This window comes from Podarcis gaigeae, assembly GCF_964106915.1.
Source record: "Podarcis gaigeae genome assembly, chromosome: 8".
Taxonomy (NCBI): domain Eukaryota; kingdom Metazoa; phylum Chordata; class Lepidosauria; order Squamata; family Lacertidae; genus Podarcis; species Podarcis gaigeae.
This window is the reverse complement of record NC_139684.1, coordinates 36,143,512-36,166,645: the sequence shown is the minus strand read 5'-3', so window position 1 is coordinate 36,166,645 and position 23,134 is coordinate 36,143,512. Positions and strand designations below refer to the sequence as shown.

General features: G+C 43.3%; 1 protein-coding gene across 1 annotated transcript in view; it reads left to right on the top strand.

Moving 5' to 3' along the window:
* The window catches only part of CDH13 (cadherin 13), a 599,046-nt gene that overhangs the window by 503,894 nt on the left and 72,018 nt on the right, over nucleotides 1-23,134 (top strand). The window lies entirely within an intron of this gene.

Below are 23,134 nucleotides of genomic sequence, written 5' to 3'. Positions count from 1 at the left end.
GCATAGCACTAAATATATCATGAAGTGATGGTTTATATATTAACAGCAACAGGCTTTTGCATGTGTTTAGGGATGAGGGTGGTGCTGTGGGTTAAACCACAGAGCCTAGGACTTGCCAATCAGAAGGTCGGTGGTTCGAATCCCACGATGGGGTGAGCTCCCATTGCTCGGTCCCAGCTCCTGCCAACCTAGCAGTTCGAAAGCACATCAAAGTGCAAGTAGATGAATAGGTACCGCTCCGGTGGAAAGGTAAACAGCATTTCCGTAAGCTGTTCTGGTTCGCCAGACATGTCTTAGTCATGCTGGCCACATGACCTGGAAGCTGTACAACAGCTCCCTCAGCTATTAAAGTGAGATGAGCGCCGCAACCCCAGAGTCGGTCATGACTGGACCTAACAGTCAGGTGTCCCTTTACCTTTACCTAGGGACATCATGCTTAAAGCACCTTGCATGCATAACCACAGTCATTTTAGAACAGTCCTGTAGGGTAGGCCAGTATTATCACCCCACATATTTGGGGGGGAGGGGTTGACCATCTAATGAGGCCATGGCTGGGATTTCTGTTCCCAGCTTACACCAGTTCAGTGTCACCCATGATTCTCAAGGGAAGGTCTGCACAACCTGATAACCACGATTGTTGAGTAATTTGATTTCTGTGAACTGGCTTGAACAGCATCTCCCAGCCTAATTTGTGAGCTGGAACACAATTCTTATTTAGATTTTTGCTAGGGAGAGTAATTCACATTTTTTCAAAACAATGTGCAAACTGAACTGCAGCTAACCTTTGAAATTCACACATTTTCAAATGTGGTGATGCAGTTCTCCAAGCAAACAATGCATTAAAAAAAAAAGTGTGAGAAAGTGGGCATATATTAGGGGAAATAAAATAAGATCCATAGGACATATGTACAATAAAATGTTGATAAATTTTCATGTGGATAAAAAGATAAATAACATAACATAAACAAATGCAGAAACATGAAGAATGGAACTTAAGAACAGAACAAAATGGGAGAGGGGGGGGAAATTACAGGTTCCTCCTACCCTAAATTTCACACTTCGTCAAATTTTGAGGAAGGGTTGACAAAACTTGCCTATTTTAGGATAAAATAGGTTTTGAAATGTGCACATTGAGATATAAAATGTATATTTAAATACACATTTTGTGATGAGAAGTATTATTTAACATTCAGAGGTGCTGCTTTGGTTTGCTTTCTTCTCTTCTCTTCTCTTCCCTACCCAACCTTTTTTCCTTCTTTTGTTTTAATCTAAGCGTTTTGGTAGCTACTGTTTCATTATAATTAATTATATGCAGATACATATTAAATACAGATTTCTATGCATATATATATATATATATATATATATATATATATATATATGCAGATAAATGTGGAAACAAGGTGAATCTGTGCTGATAAGTGAACACATCTGAAATGGTTACAGACTGGTAGTAGGCTGAGCTGTCCATCCCTACTGCCAGTGGAAGATAATTTGGATGTTACATATGGGAGATATCTCCAACAAGGGCTTCTTGCTGTCAGCCTCTGGCAATCTTCACTTCCTCTCCACCAGTGCTCTATTTTGACAGCAAACTGAACTCTGTGCTTTGAGGTGCAGTTTGAAGAATAACAAGATTCTTCCTTATCCACTAGAAAGGCCGTGTAGATCCTCTCTAGCCTGAAAACCATTTTTGTGCTGAGTGTTTTCACCTTCTACAACCGTTAAAAATATAACTTGCTTTTTGTAGTGAGGGGAGCAAACTGGTATTATCATGAATCCATCTGGATGCAAGGAGATCTTCCTAGGATTAAAGTTTTCTTTCACTTGCCATTCCATAAACTAGTGACCCTGGGAAAATTGTAAAATTCTCTGAGCTCCTGATAGCTCCCTGAATCTTTCCATATGTTGTAAGTCTCTAATTTTTCAGAACCCCTCTGAAATGTGCAATTTAGTCCTATTACCTAAGCTGCCTGCAGCTTACTTTTGACTCACTCTCTCCTACTTCTTTCTCTCCGTTACTTGCAACTGGCCTCACCAAAAAAAATAAATTACAACCTGCTGCCTTGCTGGCCCAGAGATACCTTTGATCTTTCTCTTCTTCTATTGCTGTCCGGTGTTATCACCTTTAATTTGCTCCCAGGAACAACTTGATTGCTTTCACCAACTTAAATTTCACTGCTGCGCTCTTCCCTTTCACATCAACACTTGCCTTTCCACAGAAGGTGCCGCTTCTTTCAGCGTAGCCATGGATGTGATCAAACAAGATGGATTTGTTCACAAGCCACCTCTCCTCCTTTTGCTAGGTGCATGTTGGATACTCCTGTTTGAAGCCCAAAACTCACACATCATCAATCTGCAGACTAGCTTCATCGATCAATGAATCCATCTGTGCTTCCTCAGAGCCCCTCTGCTTTTCACAGTTGGTAACAAACTCACAAAAATAAAAGCATGAGATACGTTAGAAAAATACTGAGTTTGTTATGAAAACTCGTATGCCTCTCTGGTATGTGAGTCTTAAGTCACTGTGAGCATTATGAGATGCTTGAAACTCCCTTGGACTGATTTGGACATTAACGCAACAGCAAGAAGATGACCAGAATCCCCCTTCGGATCTTGAAGTATGGGTCCTCCCCAACAAAATTCAAAATTTGGCTTTGTAATTCGGAATTTATGTTATGTGATTTAATTTGATGTGATTGGCCAGTTAATAAAAAATATTTTTTTAAAAAAGAGATGTTTGAAACTCCCCCCAAAAAAACTTTGCCACCACCTCCTCTGTTATAAATAGGTAATTGGGGAAGCCTGACAATGCCCATAAGAAATCTCCAAAGTGATCTAGTAAGTAAATTTCCATGTGGTAACTATAGGTGAGGGAGAAAGATATTCAGCTCTCATTTTAACAGAAACCTACTGCACCACCTTAACCAATATGCCAGCCAAAATACCTCTCTCCTTTGAAATTTGCACTTCTCTAGTTTCGCAGTGCAATTCTTCAACCAAAGAATGCATTGAAAAATGTGTGTATTGGAGAAAATCTACGATATATTCTGGAAATTGTCTTTGTGCTATGTGTTTGAACACCTTTTAAGAGATCATAGCCAGTATTTTGCATGGTGGTTTCTGAGATCAAGGAGCAGGTTTTTGTTTCTGTTGGGATACAATTGGATGCCATTTTGAATAAAGATGATGGACTGAACCTTTTAAAGCTGCAATGATTATAACCATATTTTTGCATGATGGTTCCTGAGATCACAGAATAGATTTTCCTGTTTGTTTGGTTACAAGTGGACACCCTTTTGAGGGAAGATGACATAATGAACCTTTCAAAACTTCACTGATTTTCATAGAATTGTAGAGCTGGAAGGGACCACGAGGGTCATCTAGTCCAACCCCCTGCAGTGTGGGGAAACTACCTAATATGGGTCTCAAACCTATGACCCTGATATTAAGAGTATTGTACTCTGCCGACTTTTATATGCCTGTTGTCTTTGTCCATGGGGTTTTCTTGGCAGGGATACTGGAGTGGCTTGCCAGGTCCTGCTCCAGGTGGATCACATTTGGTTAAAACTCTCCACTATGACCTGCCCATCTTGGGTGGCCCTGCACGGCATAGCTCATAGCTTCTCTGGGTTATTCAGGAGACTCTTGAGAGTCTCATGGACTGCACGAAGATCAAACCTCTCCATTCTTAAGGAAATCAGCCCTGGGTGCTCACTGAAAGGACAGATCCTGAAGCTGAGGCTCCAATACTTTGGCCACCTCATGAGAAGAGAAGACTCCTTGGAAAAGACCCTGATGTTGGGAAAGATTGAGGGCACAAGGAGAAGGGGATGACAGAGGACGAGATGGTTGGACAGTGTTCTCGAAGCTACCAGCATGAGTTTGACCAAACTGTGGGAGGCAGTGGAAGACAGGAGTGCCTGGCATGCTCTGGTCCATGGGGTCATGAAGAGTCAGACACGACTAAACAACAACAACTCTGCTGACTGAGCTACTGATTTGTTTGTTTGCTTGTTGCTTAGAATTTCTGAGGTGGGCACAAGGCTGTTTGTAACATCTAAAACACACACTTTCAAGAGGAAATTGCCTGCAAAAGTTCGTATATTAGGCAAAAGTGTGTACAAGAATGCATGTATTATGCAAAATGAAAATGTCTGTGATTTTCAGGCTATTTGGAAATGGGGTGAAGTGGCTGGAAAAATGAGAAACTGAAAGGAGCCAGAATTGTTGGATGTGTTTATCACTACTCCCAAGAGTATAGGAATGCAACCTTAGGGTCATATTCAATGTAGGACCAAGTAACTTAGCAGCAGACTTGTCTGAAGTGTTTTGCACCAGTAGGACATTGTTGCTCAAGAGAAAGCATAAGCAGGTTGCTGGTATCTTTGTTGTCCAATAGCTTGCTCAGTCTGTTGCCCAATGCGTTACTGCTTGTACAGCTATTGCATTGGGTTCCTTCACTTCACAACTTCAAACTTACCCATCCACTAAGAGCCCTTGTGCCAGGTGACAGAGAGCTTTGGGTATAGCCCAATGAATTGTGTCTAAAGTTAGTAATACCCATAAGGAGAACCCCTGAAATTAAAGGACATGACTAACTTAATTCTATTAATTCCAATGGGTCTACACCAAGTAGGAGTTGGTTGGATACATACAACCATTAATGTGCCAGTTGAATTATGTTGTTTTCTGCTGGGTTTTTCTTGCTGGTTTCTATGTAGCCACAAACCTTGAAGTATCTGACTAATTGATTCAATATTATAGCTCACAGCTGGAGGGGAAAATATGTATTAGAAGACATAGGGAAGGACATATTTTCCTCACTTAGCAGTTTTGACCTTCTCAAGGTCCCTGCCTTAAATAATAACTGAAGTTGTAAGTAAGTAAGGCTCAGGATCCTTTGGGCACCTTGAACTCTCATTGCCTTCTTGTTTAATGGCCTCTCTGCCTCCTATAAGCCCCTCTCTCAGACTACCACCAGGACTGCTTAGAAAGCGTGTTCTCCATAGCAGAGAGCACGTGTTGCGGTTGGGAAAACAGGCCACCCTGTAGTGACTAGGCAAATATTGATGAGGAACCCAAGCCTTTAAATGGTTAATATTGGGTTGCTGGGGATTTTTGATTGTTGCCAATTTGGAGGAGGGGTCAGAGTCTTTAAATACAGGGGACAGACGTGAGACGTCCTCTTGGCCATTTTGCACCAGATCACCCGCCCTCCCTCCCTTTTTTAGGGTGGTTTTTCATGTTCGCTTGACCTTGCTATGCCTGTCATGGGGTCGTTCACCTTGGTGCGGGGGCCTGGTAGGAATTTTGCCATCTGGCTGATTGACTGGTGCCATTTGGTTTTTGCCTACTGCGTAGCAAATTGTCACAACTTGTAAGATTGGCGGTTAGGCATTGGTTAAATTGGTGCTTGGAGGGGTAAGTGCCTATCTCTCCAAATGATGCGAAGGGAATTCCGTTAAAGGAATCCAGGGGCTTGCCATTCATTTTGTCCTTGTCCCCGGAGTCGGACTTGGTCGTGCAAGCCCCAAGTCCGACTCCGGGTGAGAAGTGATGGACTGTTGCCCGGCCTCATTTTCTCACCCAATACTTGTTTCCCACGCTGGCTTCCGTTGGTGTCCGGAAGGGCCAGCTCTGTCCTTGAGGGCAAGGACAGATAGTCATAACCAATGCCTAAGCAACCACTCACATTTTTTGTATTTGAATAAAGTTGTGGCCAAAATTATGCCAAAAACCTTAAACAAAAAATCATGTGTGAAGTGTGAATTTTTTGGTGGGTGGCCACTGTGGGACTCAACACGCAAATATCTGGGGTGGAACACATAGTTTAACCTCCAATTAAAAAGGATCTTGGAGCCTCTTTACCTGTAAAGCACAGAAAGAACCTGCTTTGCTACTTCTGGAAGTCAAGCAGGTGCTAAGGATCGATGCTCAATCATTGTTCCTGAATAAAATGGCAAAATAAGTCAACAAAATGCCTGTATATTTGCAACAAACACACAACTTAAGAAGAGCCCTCAGAAGAAGCATCCCTGTTCCTCAGGTTTTCCTGGATGTCTGCAAGTAGCAGTCCTCCCTACTGTTGTTCCATAGCAACTGGCATTGCTATGAAAAACAGTCCCTGCACATGGAGATTCAATTCATGGTGTACAGCAGCAGCGAGGAACCTATGATCTGGGGCTTAGTGGTGGGAGGGAACACAGAGGAAGAACTGTGATAGTGCCATAGGGGGATATGCCCTGGCAGAATTACTGGGGACTACCGCTAGATCTTAGGTTTGGGCCCTGAAAACTCAGGATCTGGAAATCCTACCATCAGCTAATACATAGTAGTATTATGCCCTAAGGACCAACTCTCCCCATATGAACCAACCCAGACGCAGCAATCATCATCTGATTCCCTTTGTGTGCTTCTCCATGAGAGGCCCAGAGGACGGAGACATGAGGATATGTCTTTTCTCCCCATTTATGGAATGATCTACCCAGCAGTTACATAACTTTAGGTGCCAGGTGAAATTGTTTCTCCATAACCAGACCTTTGGCTGAGTAAATATTCTCTGGCCTTTTAAATCTGTTTGTGGGAGGGAGACTATTGCTTTATTTTTGTTTTCGTATGTATTTTGTGTATTTAGTATCTCATTTTGTATTTTTGTGTTGTGAACTGCCCTGTAATCTTTGGCTAAAGGGCAGTGTATGAATTTACTTACTTACTTACTTACTTACTTACTTACTTACTTACTTAATGCCTTCCTCAAGGAGGTGGACATGATTTCCATTCAATGGAAACTGCTTCTCCCTCCCAGTACTGCTCTTTGAAGCTACCCCACATGGATCAGCATGGTGTGGGCTTTGCAAGATTTCCCATGCTCACCCTGCTGCTGCTGCTGTGAGTCCCCGCCCCCCCCCGCCCCCCAAATAAAAGGGAGAAAGAATTCTTTTTCACCTTCATTCCCCCACCACTGCTTTGGGAAGGAGAAAAGAAAAGGGTGAATTAACTTCCTTTTATGTGCTCCAAATTCCATTCTCTCTCTTTGCCACATACACAATTCTTCCTTTCCATTTTTGCAAACAGTGAAAGAAACAAGATATGCTGTCACAGAGCTCTGTCACCTCCTCTAGTGTAATATACGACAGCCCCTAGGGACTATATCCTCTTTTAGTCTTATGATTAAAACCATAGATGTGGCCAGTGCATCCATAGAGTTCCTATCAATGGTAAACATTCACCTAGAGGGCTTCTTTGCCCTGGAAGATATTTTTTCCCACCTTGTATCCACTTGGGAAACAAATTCCTTTATGTCTTGTTTACACAGGCTGCCTGCCAACGTTTCTCAGAATACCAGCTGGAATTGTACTCTGTTGTGGAGATGAAACATTTAGTGACAGACTCAGGCCAAATTAGAACACGTTCTCCCCTCACAGAGCTACAATTCTCAGAGTTCCCAGTGAAGAAAGATTGACCATTAAACCACTCTGAGAATTGTAGCTCTGTAAAAGGAATAGGGGATCTCCTGACATCTCTCAGCATCCTTAGCAAACAACAGTTCCTGTGATTCTTTGCGGGAAGCCTTGGCTATTGAAAATGGCATAATATTGCCTTAAATGTCTAGTGCAGATGTGGGGCCTAAGTATGGACCCAGGCAACAGACATACACCACATGAAGTGGGATAGTTGGAATATGATTTGTGTGGATGCTTTGAATAGATATTAAATACGTAGATTCCAATACTACATTCCAGAAAGTACCTGATACTGTCTTTGAACAACTATGGACGGCTTATTAGCACAGCATGAAAATTCTTATTCAAAATGTACTATTTTGGGAAGAAACTCCCATGCCCTTGACATGCAGGAGAAATTCCACTTTTCCTATCATTGGAGAACCATACCAGGAAAAGCAGCATGGGCAAAACCTCTCTCCTCCAGCTGACCATTAAAAAGCACAAAAACACCTGTCAAACAAGGAGTTGGTCAAGAGTTCAGCATGTGTTTATCCTTGTGCTATTAAGTGAGTGTTTCATTCCCTTTCTCCTGCTCAGCACAGGATCAAGTGGCTAATTGAGGACTAGACATTCAGTGCATTAGCAGCACTGCATGGAAGACATGTCAACATGCCTCCTTCAAGTGTATCCATCTAGCCTGTGTTGATAATAGCCTTTTATGTTCTCTTCTTCAACAATGCCTGTTCACATCCAACAGAAAAGCACAAAAATCAAACATAAAAAAACAGGCAGGGTCATCTGACCCATGTAATTGGAGGTCAGCCTCCCACGTGCACATTTAAAGTTATTCATTATCAGGGTGGCCTTTTCCTCAGTGCTGCCAACTGGTGCATCTTGCAGCAGGGTTGTCTGGCAGAAGGAAAAGAAATTGTTCAGGCCGCCCAGGGTGAAAGTCTTAGCCACTGAGCAGGAGGGAGAAGCAAAAGAACAGGTCAAGTCTAATTTTGCCCTAAGCAGATTCCAGCATTTCATATCCACATACACCCCTTCTGCAGATAAATACAGGAGAAAAATGTTCAGTGAAAATGTAAGATCCACAAGGGTAGCTCCCAATGGACTTTCAAGATCTGGGGGGCACTACTGCACCCTGCCTGCAGGGGCAGCATGGAGCCAATGCATTGCTTTGTTCCTACCCACCTTCTTGTATGCAGTGCTTGTTTACTGTGACACATCTGCAATGATTAAGACAAGCATTATGACAGACACAGCCTCTTTTTTTTTAAAAAAAGGGGGGACACAGCATTGGTAGCAGCCTGGCCAACAGGCTGTGAAACAAAAGCTTATGTGTTTACTTCTTATCCATCCTTCACCGTAAGGTGCCAGAACCTATAGCAACAATAGAAAATAAAATTATGAAACAGATAAAACATTGTTGTTTAGTCGTTTAGTCGTGTCCGACTCTTCGTGACCCCATGGACCAGAGAACGCCAGGCACCTCTGTCCTCCACTGCCTCCCGCAGTTTGGTCAAACTCATGCTGGTAACCTCGAAAACACTATCCAACCATCTCGTCCTCTGCCGTCCCCTTCTCCTTGTGCCCTCCATCTTTCCCAACATCAGGGTCTTCTCCAGGGAGTCTTCTCTTCTCATGAGGTGGCCAAAGTACTGGAGCCTCAGCTTCACAATCTGTCCTTCCAGTGAGCACTCAGGGCTGATTTCCTTAAGAATGGATCGGTTTGATCTTCTTGCAGTCCATGGGACTCTCAAGAGTCTCCTCCAGCACCATAATTCAAAAGCATCAATTCTTCGGCGATCAGCCTTCTTTATTGTCCAGCTCTCACTTCCATACATCACTACTGGGAAAACCATAGCTTTAACTATACGAACCTTTGTTGGCAAGGTGATGTCTCTACTTCTCAAGATGCTGTCTAGCTCTCCATACATCACTACTGGGAAAACCATAGTTTTAACTATACGAACCTTTGTTGGCAAGGTGATGTCTCTACTTCTCAAGATGCTGTCTAGGCCTGTCATTGCCCTTCTCCCAAGAAGCAGGCGTCTTTTAATTTCGTGGCTGCTGTCACCATCTGCAGTGATCATTGAGCCCAAGAAAGTAAAATCTCTCACTACCTCCATTTCTTCCCCTTCTATTTGCCAGGAGGTGATGGGACCAGTGGCCATGATCTTCGTTTTTTTGATGTTGAGCTTCAGACCATATTTTGCGCTCTCCTCTTTCACCCTCATTAAAAGGTTCCAATTATTAAAAAAACACATAAAATGTTCCTAATGGAAAAGAACAATGTGCAAAGCATCTCAAGATTCAACAGTGTATCCTAAGCATCAACAGTGCTCGTCTGAAAGAGATCTGAATGAAAATGTATAAACTGGAATCCCAAGGGGTTCTGTTCACCTTGTCAATCTTGAGATGGGAGGAGGGTTTTCCAGTTGGATCAACAGCAACAGGGGGGTAGGGAACCTATTCCAGTGCTTTGTTTTTGCTGAACAGGATTGAAGTGATGGGAGTGTAAATGGTGCTGAGGTTATTAATTTAAAGTGAATGAACTACTGCATCCTTCTTGGTTATATCTGAAAAATGATAAATGGAAGACAGTATTTCCCCCATTAGTTTCTTTAAATAAATAAAAAAAGACGCAAGAGCAAGAAAGAAATTGGGATAGACGCATGGATTTAAGATACATGAGAAATAGCTTATGAATTTAGATTATGCTTTGACACGGAAAAAATTGTACATTGGCTCATTCATTTTAATATAGCAAAGAAAAATGGTATGTAGTGCCAGCTTTTAGAGAACACAGTGGGGTTTTGTGTGTGTGTGTGTTTAAAAAAATGATTATATAATAGCATCATTAGCACCTGTAATGCAGCTCATACTATGAAAATGTACAGAATCAATCAATCTCATCCTGTAACATCGGCCTTTTAATAGAGACAGTTGTTGCTGTGCTGAGCAAGAGAATTAGATTAGAAGATAGAGTGATACCTTCTGTCAAATCAATCTGTTGGTCTTAGTGTGTACCAGTGCTGGAACTATGCAATATTATTCAACAAACAGAATTCCATAATACCTAAGAGCCAGCTCATGCTTCCACAACGAGGTGGTGTGGGCATCATACAAGGGACTGTCTGCTGCAAGTTGTATAGACACTTGAAACTGGCTCCACATCAGCAATCAATCATGATAACGAGGCCACATTCACACCATACATTTAAAGCACTATAATTCCACTTTAAACAATCATGGCTTCTCCCAAAGAATTTTAGGAACTATAGTTTGTTAAGGGTGCTGAGAGTTGTTAGAAGACACCACAGAACTACGGTTCTAATCCTTTCCCGTGAAGAGGGATTGATTGTTAACCCACTCTGCAAATTGGAATTCTGTGAAGGGAATACGGACCAGGGGTGTCAACTTGAATAAAATATTGGTGGGGTAGGTAAGCCCCGCCTCCCATAATCAATCACAAGACACGGTGCACGCACACCATTTGAATAGCAATGTGATAGTCTAAAGTGGTATCTTAGCACTTTAAAAGTATGGTGTGGTCCCTCATGGAGTTGAGGGAGCATGATGTAGCTGAGTCTAGGATCAGAACTCTCTGGTCTTAACAGCTTTATGCACTAACTAGCACTCAAGCACACTTATGTATAACTGCAATTTCCCACAAAAAAGACTTGCACCAATCTTGGTTAGTAGCCATTGATACCCTTTTGCTCCATGAATTTGTCCAATCCACTTTTAAAGTCATCCAGAGAGAATTGCATGTCAAGACCCCATAGCCACCTGATACATTGATGGATAAGACACAAGGACATGGATATTAGGTTAATGGTTATTGGACAAATTTAGGCCACAACTTTACTGGTTACAGAATGTGAGTGGTATTGGCTTAGGCGTGGGAATTGACCCGACTATATCTGACTCCTGCCCGTCATGCACCAGAGCGAATTCCAGAGTTTAACTCCACACTACATGAATTTCTACAGTACTTTCTTCTATTTTCCTTGGAACTTCCAAACTTCTGTTTCCATAATTTCTAGTGCTATGGGAGAGGGAGAAAAAAATTATCCAACCGTTTTCTCCATTCATATAGAAAACCCTGACTTTTGCATGACTAGAATATAGTCTCCTGTAGCAAGACAGAAGTTGTATCCTTTGCTCTGTGCATATGGCTCCCAGAAGGCTGACTACAAAGGAATGTGGGCCTCAGGATGAAAACAGTTTCTATCCCTGATGGAACCGCAACTAAAAAAATTGAGGGGAAAATTGTTGAGCTTTTTGGGGGGAGAGATTGACCAGAGTTGCTGAGCTTTCTTTTTTGAGCGGGGAGGTCACCACCATCATTCGCTCAACAGCCTACCTGCAACTGCAAATCACATGCATCACCAAGTCCATTAATATTGTCTTATACACTGAAAAATACAGTACATAGTTTTCCAATGAAGTTAGCCAGGACACAACAGCAAGATCCCCAAAGCATTTCCCCACTAACAAAATGGTCCCAGTAGTATTTTCATCTCTGCAGGTGTGTGGAATGCGGCTGCCAGGATTATTTTTTGCTGACTAGAGCCTAGCCTTTGAGTAGAGATAATTGCACATTACTGCTATCGTCAGAAGCTGCATCCGGGGGTGGGGACCCATGGATATTCTTGGCTACTTGGGGTGGGGGGACAAAATGTTAGCAAAACTGAGGAGGAACAATTTACAACATTTGTTTTAACTAAACAGGATACACAAAAAGGTAGCCTACAGAGCAAGGCAACATGAAATCATTGTTTGTGTGTGATAGCAGCCTATACAAGAGATGGAAATGCAGAATGCAAACTAAGGGCACTTACTTTCAGACATTCAGGCCAAATCCGCACCACACATTGAAAGCATGATGATACCATTTTAAACAGCCATGGCTTCCCACAAAGAACCCCAGGAGCTGTAGTTTGTAAAGGGTGCTGAGAGTTGTTAGGATATCCCCATTCCCCTCCCAGAGCTACAATTCCCAGAGTGGTTTAACTATCAATGCCCCTCCCCAGGAAACTTTGTGAACTGTAGTTTTGTGAGGGGAATAGGGGTCTCCTAACAGCTCTCAGCACCCTTAAGAGTGTAGACAATCCTGAGTTACTATAAGACAGCTTCCTGTGTGTGTTTCCTCATCACTTCTTTTATAAGAGAAAGTTGTCAGCCATCTTGGAGTACACATTTAAGGACAGAAAGGTGGGATAGAAATGTTTCGAATAAATAAGCTTGCAATTGAAACATGCACCCCTGATGGTGCATTCAGACGTGGGGAATATATTATTTAGCTTTTATAATGCTAACACTTCTGTCCCATTTGCTAACATTTTTTTCACACTGCAGTACCCGTTGTGTTATGGAACTGTGGCATCAAACATACTTGATTTCATTCACACCAGTGAGTGTCGTGTGGCACAACAATGAATATCATTAGACAATGTTACTGCTCCCCTACCCTCTCTGTATATGGATGCTTCTGTTCCCTCGTGACCCCCCCCCCCTTTCCTGGAGATTGCAGGAAATAAGTGTGTGCCAATGTCCAACCCCAAATTTCTTCATTTTACTCCCACAATTTTCCGGATTAAGGGGGCTGCAAATTGTTTTACTTATTTTGAATCAAGTAACACAAAAGGAGTGGTTCCATTAGTTTTCCAGATGTGGTTTGTTTCATTGTGAGAAACCTCAAATATAATGTGGAAATTAAAAGTTATGGAAATGTAAGGGAAATGGAATAAGCTGCCATGTGACTGCAAGCTTAGAAAGGATTGTGTGCCTGTGCCTGGGGTGTGTGTGTGTTAAGGTTGGAGGCTGTGTTGAAAATAGAATGCCAGGTCTCTGCGCTCCCTTTCATCTTCAACCCACTCTGTGTCAAGAGGCCAGGCAGGGAGGCCACCAGGGATAAAAGGAGTGGGCAGGTCCTCTGACTCCACTGACGTAGAGCCTTTTTCAAACCTGTGGAAGAAGGGAGGCATTAGGTGGTGTGTGTGTGTGTGTGTGTGGTTTCATTGCTCAAAAGAGATCTTTCCAGGATGTATCGCTAAGGGGCACGGAATACAACTTTGCGATTAAGCAGATTAATTTGTATTTTATTTTTATTTCTGTCTCCCAGCATGAAACAACTCTCCTCCTTCTCCCCCCCACCCCCACCCGCCCAAGTCCTTGAGCTCCTGAGTGAAAGCATCACAAGTAATTAAGCAGAATACCCCGGTTGAATATTAAATTAGAAATTAAGCTAAAATGCTCATCCACCGCAGCTCGGGAATTTTGAGCAGATCGCCTTACATTTGATGGCAGCGGTGCCTGCATATATTTCTTGAACTGCATTGCTAGCTAAATTGATTGAATTAAACATGCTTCGTGATGCTCGCTAACCTTTAACCCCTCCAGTTACTCAGAATAATCAGGAGGCTAATTATCCTGGCAGGAGCTGAGCTTTGAAGAATCAGGGGCACGGCTGAGTTCAGAGAACCTACACTAGTATTAATCAGGATGTCATGACTGAGGTTCGCTGAGAAACCCAAAGTGTTGCAGGACCATCATGGTGGAGTTTTGTTTGTGAGATGTTGTGACTGTGATTCCAATGGGGAGGTAGACGAGGCTTGTTTGCATGAAGACAGTGATCTGTTTAATTGTGGGTTATCCATTTTCACAGAAAGAGGTGGGAATGTTTTTGTTCAACAGCGGGAACAGTGTTATACACCTTCCAGCATGCAAAACAGGTCGGGCTGTCACTGTTTTTAAAGCAGTGGTACAACATGGGTGGCACTGTGGGTTAAACTACAGAACCTAGGACTTGCCGATCAGAAGGTCGGTGGTTCAAATCCCCGCAACAGGGTGAGCTCCCATTGCTCGGTCCCTGCTCCTGCCAACCTAGCAGTTGAAAAGCACGTCAAAATGCAAGTAGATAAATAGGTACCGCTCTGGCGGGAAGGTAAATGGCATTTCCATGCGCTGCTCTGGTTCGCCAGAAGCGGCTTAGTAATGCTGGCCACATGACCCGGAAGCTGTACGCCGGCTCCCTCGGCCATTAAAGCAAGATGAGCGCCACAACTCCAGAGTCGGTCACGACTGGACCTAATGGTCAGGGGTCCCCTTACCTTTACAACATGTTTAGCGGCTGCGTGACAGGCATAAATCCAACTGGTGACCTTTCCCCATCACAAGTGATGTTGCCTGAAAATATGAAACTCAGTGGTTCAATATGCTCACTTCAAATATGATCTAAGCCTTATTGTCCAAAAACATAAAAACATAAGATCTTGCTGGGTCAGGCCAATGGCCCATCTAGTTCAGCATCCTGACCTCACCGTGGCAAACCAGGAGCCTGTGGGAAACCTGCCAGCAGGACCTAAGCAAAACAGCACTCTCCCTTCCTATGGTTTCCAGCCACTGGTATTCAGAATCATTACTGCTTCTGACTGTGGAGACAGAGCATATAGCCATCGTGGTTAATAGCTGTGGCTAGAAGTTCTTCTCTAAGTCTGTTGTCAATCTGAGATGGAAAAAAGTCATCTCAAGATGGCCACTTCTCAGCAGTGCTACCTCACAAGGGAAGGGGAAGGGGAAAGCTTGACAACTGCATTAGCATACATACATAGTGGAGACAATATGCATCCATTCTCCTTCCCCCAGTTCATGTGAATGCAATGTGCAAGATGGATATTCTTAGACAGGTACTCTAGTTGCTAACGTGTGGCTTTCCAGATGTTGTTGGACTCCAACTCCCATCAGCCCCAGCCAGCATGGCCAGTGGTCAAGGATGATGGGAGTTGTAGTCTAGCAACAACTAGACAGCCACAGGTAGCTATTTCAAAGCTCCAAAGAACTTGTGGTTCTCTGTGGTGGCCATGAACCATCTAAAACCTAGACAACACATTACCCAAATCACTTGGAGACTTTTACACAAGCCCCACCCATTGCTGGAGGTGCCTTGTGCTGGCCTAGAAACAAAGGACTCAGCTAGATTGGTAAAGAAAAAGCGACTTACATGCATTGTGTGTGTGTGATATAAAATTGTACCACCAGATGGCGAAGTAGAGTCCTGTTTTTCTCTACCTGTTTTCCCTGTACAAATTTACAACGCTTTAAACTGAAACACTACTTTAATGTGTCTAGATCCAGCCAAACCCCACAATTAGAGCTCTCAATAGTATGGCCCTAGCCATTCCTTAGATCTTTGGGCTGGGGAATTATATTTTGGGGTTTAGGACTGTGCTGGCCCAAGACATTTTGCTACAGGAACTGGAGCTCAAATGCCTCCCCCTCAAGAGACAACTCTTTAAAAATTACCATTCAGACACCAATAACTCCTACTTCATCTCTCCCTTTTTTTTAAAGGTGCATACTAGCTAGGTTCACCTTTAAATGTGAAATGTACTGAATGCCTCCCCCTTCTCTATACTGCATCAATGCTTCTGCTAGTTAGTTGTGCCCTCATATGTGCAGAGGTGTAGTGGTCTGGGGTTGGTGGAGTATCAAAGACCCATTACTATTTCTGCAGCAAAGTCCCAGAATCCAGTGTCCCTAGTAGAACCACCCAATATGCTTGAAATTTATAGTTTCTGAGATAAGTGAAATGAGGTGAGCCAACCACTAAGGACTGGATCCTTGGGTCACTCTGAAGACAGTGTGTGGGAAGAACACTAAGCAGGAGTTGTGCTGTATGATCCCAAACTAAGCATTTAGGAAGACTGAAAACACTTCAGTGCTTGAGTTTCAAGAGAATGGAGTCCAGGTTCTATTATGTTCAATGGAACTTTAAGAAAAAACACAACTTAAGTCATTCTCAAAAAAGATATCAAAGCACTCCCAAACATTTGCCCATGTATGTGCACAGGAAGGGGGTGGAAGAGATTTACTTAGAAGGCAGCACACGGACACCTGTCTTGATCATTGTAAGGCATTCCTAATTATTTTTACTGGATAAATATAAGATTATTGTATAATTTTAGAAGGTTGCATAATCCTAAAGGGCTGTGACTATCTTGGAAGGACCTTGCACTTCTGGATTCATGACTAAACTTCTGCATATGTGCAACAGCAATATTCCGTATGATTCTGAGATATAGCGTGTTCTCCAATAAATGAGAGCACGTGTTGCGGTGTGGGCCACCAGGCCAGGCCTCTTGTTGCCAGGCAGGTTAATAGTTGTTGCCTGGCATCATGATTGGGTAACCGGGTTGCTGGGGCAAATTGTATGTTGCAAATTGGGTGGGTGGGACCATAGTCTTTAAATATTGGTGCACTCTGGTTTCTCTTTCTCTTTGCAGAGTGCATCGGATCACCCGCCCGCCCGCCCTCTTTCCGGTTGACCTTGCTTTGCCTGTCATGGGGTCATCTGCTTTGGAGCAGGGGCCTAGTAGGAATTTGCCATTTGGTGATTGGCTGCGCCATTTGGTTTTGCCTACTACTCAGCAATTCGTCACAACTTGTAAGGTTGCAGTTAGGCATTGGTTATAATATGCTGGTGGTGGAGGGGTCAGGCTGGGCCTGCCCCTCCTATTGCGCTGAAGGGAATTCCGTTAAAGGAATCCTGGCGCTTGCCACGATTTCGTCCAATCCCTGTTATGGGACCAGGGCCGCCCAATCCCTGTTATGGGAATCCTTGTTATAGGACCGGGCAGCCAAGCTTTCGGGGAGCTGCTGGGGTGAGCGGCGTGGGTCCGACGCTTAGCTCAAATGACCCCCCAGTTTGACTTTCTCTTCTACTGGCTACCGATCGGACCTCGGGATGTCAGTTCTGTCCCAGGCGGGAGGACAGATAGTCATAACCAATGTCTAAACAACCACTCACTGATTTTGTATTTTAATAAAGTTGTGGCCAAAATAATGCCCCAAAACCAAAACTAAAATTACGTGTTATGTGTGAAGTTAATTGAGGGGTGGCCTGGGGACCTACACACGCAACAAAGCACTCCCAAACATTTGCCCATGTACGTGCACAAGAAGGGGGGTGGAAGAGATTTAGTTAGAAGGCAGCACACGGACACCTGTCTTGACCATTGTAACGCATTCCTAATTATTTTTACTGGATAAATATAAGATTATTGTATAATTTTAGAAGGTTGCATAATCCTAAAGGGCTGTGACTATCTTGGAAGGACCTTGCACTTCTGGATTCATGACTAAACTTCTGCATATGTGCAACAGCAATATTCTGTATGATTCTGAGCCTCTGTTGCTCATGTGCCTTGACATTTGGTTGGTGATGCAGAGGCATTCAAGCTGGCTTGGGACTTTCCTCTGCATCCCCAAAGAGGACTGAGACCAAAGCAGGTGCTGGAGAGGGAGCCTGGTTATACATACCGTGACTCACCTTAAATCCCCCCTAATGGAAAGCCACATGTTTTTTCCATGCCCTTATTTATATTAGCAAGTAAGCATCAATAGCTCCGCCAAGTATGTCAACTTTGCAACAGCTCAAAAGATTAAAGAAACACTCTGTCCATAAATGCCGAGCGCTAGAAAGAACTGCAAACATTTAAAAGCTGGAGGGGAGGGGCATTTGCTTTCCCTTGCATAAGAGCAGCTTCCATTAATGTCAAAGAGCTGTGCTTGCTTGTGCCTGGGAGCATGGAATAATAAATATTGTTGAAAATAGCAACAAAATGGAAGCCTCCACTTTAGTGGCACCCACCCCCTCATTTGAAGGAAAGCACTCAGGTTCTCCAAAGCCCAAAGAGAGCAGAGGAAGGCTCAGGTGTTCTTGAGCTGTGAAAGACAGCAGTACATTTTGAGCAGTATAAATCTGCCCCGAGGAATACAAAGCAGACCAAAAGTGTACACACACACACACACACACACACACACACAAGAGAGAGAGAGAGAGAGAGAGATATCAGGGTAGCATTTATTTATTGAATTTATACCCTGTACTTCCTCCCCAAGAAGCTCTGAGCAGCAGATAGACAATTTAAAAACAAAAACAAGGCAAAAACATTCTAACAACAAATACAATTAAAACCATCTAAATGCAGTTTCAGTTTAAAAACATTCTAAAAGCACTTGCAATTAAGATATTCTTCTATCCAGTGATCTTGGTGCTTTCAGGAACAGTATTCTTCAGCCAATAAATGTCTGGGCAAACAGAAATGTGTGTTTTTTTTTAATTCCTGCTGGTAGTTAAAAATGATGAATACAGGCCCAACTCACTAGGGAGGGCATTCTGCAACTGGGGAACTACCACTGAAAAGACCCTGTCATGGGTCTGGGTCAACCAGGTCATCTTCAAGTTTCACAGGAATCTTCACAGGGCAGAATGGAAAGGGGAAAGAGACTCGAGGGTCTATCTCTACAGCAGCCTTAGCTAACCTGGTGCCCTCAGGATGTATTTTTGGAACTACAGCTCCCATTATGTCCTGTTCCATTCCCAGTGTTTCAGTACAATACAACTGGCATTCCAGTTGATTTCTATAGGAGGAATAGGAGAGCTCTACTTTGTCCTTTGCCTCAGGGAGCAAAATGTTTTAGGCTGGCCCCACCTGCCATCTCATTTTGCTGCTTGCATAGAGGCTGGAGCTGTCATAGGTTGATGAGTGGTCCCCTGTCTCTGGCACTGGTTGGGACCAGCAGCCATTTTAACTTCTCCCCAAGACCTGTAATGTTGCTCTGAGTCATTGTGAAGGAACAAAATGGCAGCATACATCAGAAAGCTCTTTATTTACTGTTCTTGATGCATCAGCTGCCCTTGACCTATGTGGTTTCTCTGAAACATTTACACCATTTAAGAGACGAAGGTGACATTCACACCATCCAATTAAAGCACTATGAAACCACTGTCAAGACTTGTTCTAAGGAATCCTGTGAGCTGTAGTTTGTTAAGGATGCTGAGAGTCTCTTAAATGCTCCTATTCCCCTCATAGAGTTACTGTTCTCAGAGTGGTTTAACAGTCAATCCTTCTTCACAGAAAACTCTGGGAATTGTAGTTCTGTGAGGGAAATAGGAGTAATCTAACAACTCTCAGTACCCTTAACAAACTACAGCTTCCAGAATTATCTGAGGGAAGGCATGACTGTTTAAAGTGCTATCACAATGGTGTGAATGTGGCTTAAGTGAACCCAGGATATTTGGGTGGCAGTAACGGGGGGCAGATCTGTACATTTCTTCTGTGATGCCTGAAGCACAGTCCAAGCTGTGTCCACTTTGCTTTAATAATATATATATATTGTTGACATGTTGGGAGCACATTAAACTGAGCAAAACAAGCAATAAGCTGTAGCACATAGTAACAGTAAAACATGCTTGAAGCTGATTGACACTGCATTATACAGTAGCTCAGTGGCAGAGCATCTGCTCTGCATGCAAGAACGTCCCAGTTTCGGTCCCCAGTACTTCCAGCAACGGCTGGGAGAGACTCCTGCCTGAAATCCTGTAGAGCTGCTGCCAGTCAGTGTAGGCAGTACTGAGCTAGATGAACCAATGGCCTGACTCTGTAAAAGGCAACTTCCTGTGTGCCCAGAGTACATCCTCTGATCCAGTTTCAAACAAATGTTTCTTTTCTTGGAGGCAAATCTCAAAGGAAGGAATGACATTTCTTGGCTCTCTAGCCATTCTCTTCTGGAGCTGATGTATCTCCTGTCATTTTTCATCATTTGTGAGGTCTACGAGGGAAAACAAACACAGAGATAGGATGCACCAAGCACCTTCAGCCAAGGAACGATTCCCAGATTAATGCAAAGTGACTTGCACTTTTAATTTGGTTATTCTCAACTGGTGCTCCCAGCGGGTGGAATCCTAATGACTCATTGGGTTTGATGCTCATCAATCCAGACCATGTTTTCTCTTTCGTTACATTTGCTGCTCTCCGAGGCTCTTTAATTCAAACTGTGTTGGCACCACAGTCTGTGACAGAAATCTGTACCTTTGGCAAAGCCACAGAGTCTAGTTACTGATTCTCTTACTGAGCACTTTGCCCAATATTTGTATGGGATACAAAGCAACTATCCCATTACAAGAAGGCTTTATGTGCATGGGTGATTGAGTAGGTAATTTTCAAACAGTTTGGCTTTTCAGCTGACTGAGAGGTCCCACCTAGAGCTGTGTGGAAGAACCTCACCTACATATTTCCTGCTGCATTCTGTAGTGATTGAAATGAGCAGTGGCATATTAAATTTAGGAGCAAATAAGCTGTGATGATAGGAGATCTGTGATCAGATCTCCCTTTATAAACACACACAAAAACTATAAATTGAGAGTGAGTGGGGTCATACTATAGAGTTTGCTACCACATACTGTAGTGATGGCCTCCAAGTTGAATGGCTTCAAAAGGGGGAGTTCGACAAATTATTGGAGGACAAGACTACTAGCCATGCTATGTTCTACCTGCAGTGTCAAAGGCAGTAAGCCTCCATATACCAGTTGCTGAGGATCACAAGTGGGGAGAATGCTGCTGAGTTCAGGTTGGGCTTGTGGGCTTCCTTTTCAGACATCTGGTTAGCCACTGTGAGAGCAGGATACTAAACTTACATGGACTTTGGCCTGATCCAACAGGGCTCTGACCCATGCAGGCTGAGGTGTGTCATTTGTGTGACACAATATTCCTTGGCTCCCATTACGTGGAGAAAGGTGGGATGCAAATGGTGGTAAACAGATAAGCCATGTGGCAATTTCAGCACATGTCTATCTCAGTAGAGGTCTTTTTCATCCATGTTCTCAAGGTGCAGATCTGGACATGTAAATCAATGCTAACTTGCACTTGAGGATTTGAAGTTTCTGCTTGCGGCCAGTTGCTTGCAATGAGATGAATAAATCTTTTTAGGAGGTGAAACTTGCCAGGGAGAATGTCTCAGCTGGCATGTGAACAAGTATAAATCTGCTGACCCAGTTTAAACCAATTGGGGATTTGGCCCAAGGTATGCCATTACTAAGTGATGGTTTTTAGATGCATGCTGATGGCAACAGCTTAAATACACATCTGGACTCATCTATTTTGTTCTCAATTGACTGTGGTGCTTCAGGGATGTGTAGATATTAAAGACGAAGAAAATCAATTAATGCATAATCTAATCATATCTTAACAGTCACTGGAGGTTTGGCTACCAGCACAACTTCTCCCAGTCTAACTATTTTTTCCAACTTTAAAGGGGGTTGCTATGTTCATGTTATTTTCAGTGTTAGTGATGTATGATCTAATGCTCCTATGTGGGTATTTCTGTTACGCTGTGTGCTGAAATCTGTCCTCTACTTTTTCAAAACTTTGGGTTTCCCCCCCCCCTCCTCTATAAAATCAGCTTACATTTGGGGGGGTCTCATTCTCAGGGTATTTGAGAATTCCTTTATTATGGGGATGCAGCGTTTTGAGCTTCCGTTATTTTTGGGAGGTGTCCAAGGGTTGTGTATGTGTTTTCCTGCCCAGTAAACATTTCCCCAACACCCTGAAATTTCCCCTGTTTATCTGCTATTCTTGATCTTAAAAAAAAAACAACCCTGATGGGAGGAGCTACCTTACCCTGGGCTTAAACTAAAGTGCAGAAATCTGTGGAAGCTGCAAAGTACAAACCACTGGTGAGATGATTTGAAGAAAGGACACTCACAAATACCACTTGGCCTTCTTAAAAGCTAAGCACATAAAAAAAAAACCTGCACCCTATTCATGGGAATTTCAGTGAGTTCCCTCTACACACTTTGATAAATTTAGGTGCTGTTTCTTTTCCCATGAATTGATGGGAAAATGCAACATAATTTTTTGGCACTGCACTATAAAAATATAAGGTGAGCTTGATCAATTGAATCAATGGCCCACCTTGTCTGGCCTCCTGTTCTCACAGTGGCCAACCAGATGTTTGTGGGAAACCTGCAAGTAGGGACCTGAGAACAAGAGCACACACTCTTTCTGCAGTTTCCAAGAACTGGTATTCAGAAGCAATACTGCCACCCATAGGAGCCATTTTCTAAGGGCTGAGATCCCTTTGCCAATAATTTGAAGGGGCTGCTCTCTATGGGTTTGAGCTCCAGAGACACATGCATGAGCGCAAAGAGATGGATAAGAGAGAAAATAGCATGGCTTCTTTGAGCAGTGTTACCTACCCAAAAAGGAATGCAGCAAAATGTTTGGGTAGTTGTTGGCACTGGCTAATTAGAACATAAGAAGTGCCCAGCTGGATCAGACCAAGCACCCTTCTAGCTCAGTATCCTGTTCTCACAGCAGCCAACTTATGGGAAGCCCACAAGCAGGATCTGAGTGGAACAGCACTCTTCCGACTTGTGGATCCTAGCAACAGGTAGAAGAACATAAGAACCACCCTGCTGGTTCAGCCCATAGGCCCATCTAGTTCACTATCCTGCTTTCCTGCTTTCTCAGTGGCCAGACAGACGGCTATGGAAAGCCAACAAGCAGGTCCCGTGTGCAACAACATTCTCTTTTCTTGTGATTCCCAGCAACTGGTACTTAGAGGCACACTGGCTCCAACAGTGCAGGTGGACTCTAGCCATCGTGGGTATTAGTTGAGGAAGCTTCATTAAAATTAGGATGTTGCCACCTGCTCATCACCACTTTGGATTCTCTTTGCACCTTTGCTCTTTGTCCATAAGCAACAGGCATTGAACAAAACCAGGTCAAGTTGACTCCATGCTGGGCTACTTCAAAGTTGACTTGGACCATGTAAAAGTCTTTCCACCTAGGCTGTGAATGGTTACAATGCTGTCACCATCAAGGTTTCCT